The 5,355-nt window shown below is 42.5% G+C and overlaps 1 pseudogene; it reads right to left on the bottom strand.

Annotated features, from left to right (window-relative positions):
• LOC102758003 overlaps window positions 1-5,147 on the bottom strand; it is a 13,660-nt pseudogene extending 8,513 nt beyond the window's left edge.
• Window positions 5,148-5,355: the final 208 nt, after the last annotated feature.

Raw genomic sequence — 5,355 nt, 5'->3', positions numbered from 1 at the left:
GTTGAGACCCAGCTATGAAACAAGGCAGGCTGGTGCTGGTGCTGGATCTTGGGCCTTTTATTGATACGTTTGGGGTTCCCTGACCCAGCTGCTGCTTGTTTGAGAGATTTTAGCCTGATGAACAAGGACAGGCCATTCATATGCAAAAGCTGCTGCACACAGCTTGGGTAGGGTTGTAAATTGAATGAGGCGGGGTCTTAGGGAATCCCCAGGGCAGAACAAACAGAAATGGCTACCAGTCAGCCCTGCGACCAACTGGGATGTCCCAACATAGGAATCCACCCACCAGGAGCTACAGAGAGATCTGCAGATCCTTCTCTTTATATCAGATTTGGAAGTGCCCAGTTGAGACCCAGCTATGAAACAAGGCAGGCTGGTGCTGGTGCTGGATCTTGGGCCTTTTATTGATACGTTTGGGGTTCCCTGACCCAGCTGCTGCTTGTTTGAGAGATTTTAGTCTGATGAACAAGGACAGGCCATTCATATGCAAAAGCTGCTGCACACAGCTTGGGTAGGGTTGTAAATTGAATGAGGCGGGGTCTTAGGGAATCCCCAGGGCAGAACAAACAGAAATGGCTACCAGTCAGCCCTGCGACCAACTGGGATGTCCCAACATAGGAATAATGATCTCTGTGAGCACCTCCATCTGGGAGAAAGCTGCCCCCAAGTTCTTTCCCCGATGCCAGACAATCCAGTTCCTCCTTGTGTGTATCTGTGGCTCCCAGAGCCTCACCCTGGTGCTGGAGCTCAGAGGAAGCAGGACCTTGTAAGTTTAGTTTGTGGTGCTGGCCTTTTAAGAGCAATAGCTGGGTCTCCAGCAGCCTATGTGTCACTGAGCCCCAATCTGCACTGGTTTTTACAGTCCATAGTTCTTACTGCCCATAGGGACTTCTTTTCCCAGCTCTGGGACCCTGGCTACAGGTCTGATGTGGGGCTGGGACCCCTTGCTCCTCTGGGCTGCCTCCACAGAAATGATCTCCCTCCCTATTAAAACAGTGGCACACGTGGGTGTCAGACCAGCCCGTTCTGCACCTCTGTACCTCCTACCAGTCTCAGTGTGCTTTCTTCTTTACTTCTCTAGTTGTAGGACTTCCATTCAGCCAGCTTTCCGGTGGTTCTGAATGATGTTGTTCTATATTTTAGTTGTAATTTTGATGTGGTTGTGGGAGGCGGTGAGTACAGCATTTACCTATGCCACCGTCTTCAAATCTCCCCCCAGTATTTATTTATTTATTTAAATATATTTTATTGATTTTTTACAGAGAGGAAGGGAGAGGGATAGAGAGTTAGAAACATCGATGAGAAAGAAACATCAATCAGCTGCCTCCTGCACGCCCCCTACTGGGGATGTGCCTGCAACCAAGGTACATGCCCTTGACCAGAATTGAACCTGGGACCCTTCAGTCCGCAGGCTGACGCTTTATCCACTGAGCCAAACTGGTTAGGGCAGTATTTATTTCTTAAATACTTTTTCTGCCCCATTCTCTCATCTCATTCCAATTACATGTAATTTTTTAGCTTATAAACTTGTTAAATTTATTTATATTTACATTTATTTTTAATTACAGTTGACATACAATATTATATTAGTTTCAGGTGTACAACATACTTATTAGACATTTATATACTTTAGAAAGTGATTACCTGATAAATCTTATACCCATCTGACACCAAGCTTAGTTATAACAAGACTATTGACTATATTCCCTATGCTGTACTCTATATCCCCATGACTATTTTTATAACTGGCAGTTTGTACTTCTTAATCCCTTTCACCTTTTCACCCATTTCCCCAACCCCCCTCCTATCTGGCAACCATCAGTTTGTTCTCTGTATCTATGGGTTTATTTCTGCTTTGTTTGCTTATTTTGTTTTTTAGATTCCATATGTAAGCTAAATCATACGGTATTTGTCATTCTCTGCCTAACTTCTTTCACTAAGAATAATACTCTCTAGGTCATCTAATACATATACATATACATATACATATACATATACATATACATATACATATACATATACATATACATCTTCTTTACCATTTATCTATTGGTGAATACTTAGATTGTTTCCATATCCTGCTATTGTAAATGATGTTGCAATGAACCCAGGAGTGCATATATCTTTTTGAATTAGTGTTTCGGATTTCTTTGGATAAATACCCAGAAGTGGAATTTCTGGGTTATATGGTAGTTCTGGTTTTAATTTTTTGAGGAATCTCCATACTGTTTTCCCTAATAGCTGTATCAATTTATAATCCGATAATAGTGCACGAGGGAGTCTTTTTCTTGTTTGTTGATTTATTGATGATAGCCTTTCTGACAGGTGTGAGGCGGTATCACATTAAGGCTTTAATTTGCATTTCCCTGATGAGTAGTGATGCTGAGCGTCTTTTAGTATGTCTATTGGCCTACTTGTATATTTGACTGCCTAATATTGTCTGGGGTTTATGTTAAATATGCTCTCCCAGTGTATGCGATCCAGAAAGACCTGGCCTCTTGATCCTCAGGGCATCTGGAGATAGGAGTGGTGAGTGGTGGGCATCTAAAGCTGTGCCCTTTAACTTCTAACTTTGGTAGGAGTTAATCAGCCTCTACTGTCAGCAGCTGTGCTTTCCAGACAAGGTATCTCTTCTATTCTGCGGAAAATAACACAAGTTCAAAATCTCTCCATACCATTCCTAAACACACACACACACACACACACACACACACACGTTTATATACTGTCACATTGATTCCATCCCTTCTAAAAAATAAATGGAAAGTGAGACTTGTTCCTTTTTCAGTTTCTTTTTCCTCTCAAAACTCACACAAAAGAATAGATGTGCTGACAGCAGTCCTTTGTGCACAAAGAATTAAAGTCAAAGGCAATCTGGGAAACCAAGCTTAGGCTGCCCTAGAATCTGACCATAAGAGCAGACCAAAGGCAGGTTAGGAATGGGGCGGGGAGGTCAGGAACAGGCCTGGGGCTTCACTTGACAAGTGTTTGCTGATTCATTATCTGATATTTGTTTTCATTCAGTAAGTAGTTATTAAGAATCTATTATGTTCTTACTGGAAACAAGGAGTTAGCTAGGAATTAGCACCAGTGGGGAGTAGGTGAGACTCAATTCAGAGAAATAGTCAGTGGGACAAATTTTCTTCCTTAGCTCTCTTCTCAGGTTCTTGACCTCCCACACCCTGTAATGGAAACTTGGGGCAGATGTGAAACAGGAGTGGAAATAGGAGTGTCTTCGAAGAAAGAGGAGGAAGGGAAATTCCCAAGCACGGAGGAAAGGGTGTTCTCATTATTAGGCCACTTGTATGGGGCAAAACTTGAGACTCTGGCTTAAGGCCTAAGGTATTGGAAAGGCAGTACCAAGCAAGCTAGAGGGGAAGTTAGCCCAGACGTGGCGCTGGGCCAGCACTGCAGGGTGGAGCCAAAGTTCCTGGGCAGGACGTGCTCATTCATGACTAAAGAACTAGGGGCTTCCAGTCTGGCAGGTGTAGCTCAGCGAGAGGGAATCCAGTCTGGACTCATGAGCTGAGCGGCTTCCTGTCTGGCAGATTTGCTCAGCTGTCTTTCATTGTCGCCGTCTCCAGCACAAACTTGGAGTGATACCAGTTCCCTTCTTGTCATAACCTAACTGATATTTATGTGACATTTTGCACTTGACAGTAATTTTGTTATTTCATTTAATTTTCACAACAGTTCTGGGAAGCAGGGTAAAGTTCTGTTTGTGATCATCAAACTTTGGCTGGTATGAGGAAAAAGAGGTAAAATCAGGCGCCAGCGTTATGCTGGGAATTTTCTCATGCCTAGTTGTTTTGATTTTCTTTTCCTCTTTTAAGTAGAGAAATACAGGCGATACTATTCTGGGTTCAGATAGCAACAATGTTTTAGTTTAAAATATACAATGGATTAGATAATTTTGTACTGCTCAGCCCAGTCTGGCTAGCAAACATTTTTATTTCCAGTATTGCCATTTTCTTCTCCCTAAGTAAGATAGCCTGAGTCAGTAAAATACAAAAAGGGTAAATGCCCCTCTGCTGGCCTCCACCCCTCCTCTCCGGAGCGAGAAATGAAGTAGCCTTCTGTGTTCTGGGCTAGAGAACATAGGAGCCTAGACCCAGGCAAATGGGAGGCCACATTTTGCTTGTTTAGATTGAGAGTCCTGTCTTGACTTTTCAAGAACAAGATGAATATCTAAAAACTAGAGCAATGAAATCACTGCCCCAAATGGGGTCCGCAACCTCAAGGTGGTTGCCATCCTCATCCACTCTCGGGAGGAATGACCAGACCAGGAGAATTTTCTGCCTTGGAACTCAGACGATTGGCTACTTGGCGCTATTTGCCATTTCTTTTCCCGTTTTGTGTTACGTATATGCAATGAATAGACCAGTTTCCTTTTACTAGTATCTATAATTTAAAAGTACTTAATCCAGTAGGACCATATAGGAGGGCAAGAAAGAATAAAAATAGACTACTTGCAAATTAATTTAACCTCAGAAGCTATTCCTGAACAGGTGGATATTTTGGGCTCCTTTTATAAATGAAAAACTTCAGGCCTTGAACAAAGCCAGTTAGCCGTGTGTGCTGAAAATGGCTAGTATCCAGTTGTCCTAACACTTAACCATCACCACCACCATTGTTTGCTGAATATTTCAGGTATATATATATATATATATCATCTCTAATCCTTAAGATAACAGTGTATGGCAGGTATTATAAGCCTCATATCACAGGAGAAGAACTGAAGTTTAGAAAAACTAGACCATTTCTTTAAATTGGTACATTTATTAAAAATATAGACTAATGGTGTTTCCATGTTTCCCAAGTAGTTTTCCGTTTTAGCTACAAAGGTCAGTTACCACAACCAAACTTGTTCTTAACAAGTAGAAATTTTATGTCCATTCAACCAGTCTCTTACATCTTTCTGGGCCTATTCATTTGCAGAGTAGAAACTGTAACCAGGTTCTTCATATCATGCATTCACATGTAATATCCAATCTTGATATGCTGTCCAGTTTCTTTAAGATAAAAGGAAGGACTCGAAGCAGGGCTACGTAGATGAGGAAGTTCCATATGGAGGTCACATCCTCGTGCATCTTCCGTTTCATCTCCTCTGGGTCCAGCTTCGGCGCGAGGCCCTCCATACGGAACATGGAAAATCGCAGCTCTGCCTCAACGGCTTCCACCAGCCGCGCTCCGCTCTTCTCAGCCGTAGCCTCACGTCTGGAAGTCGGCTCCTAGATCATTTTTTCACAGTCACACATTTAGGAAGTGGAAAAGCTAGAATCTGACTCCTGATTTCTGTAACTATCAAGGCCATGCTCCTTCTCCTCTGTAATTGCTTCCTCTCACTATATTACA

This window comes from Myotis davidii, unplaced genomic scaffold (assembly GCF_000327345.1).
Source record: "Myotis davidii unplaced genomic scaffold, ASM32734v1 scaffold238, whole genome shotgun sequence".
NCBI lineage: Eukaryota > Metazoa > Chordata > Mammalia > Chiroptera > Vespertilionidae > Myotis > Myotis davidii.
Note: the sequence above shows the minus strand (reverse complement) of the source record. Positions and strands in the feature narration are given on the sequence as shown.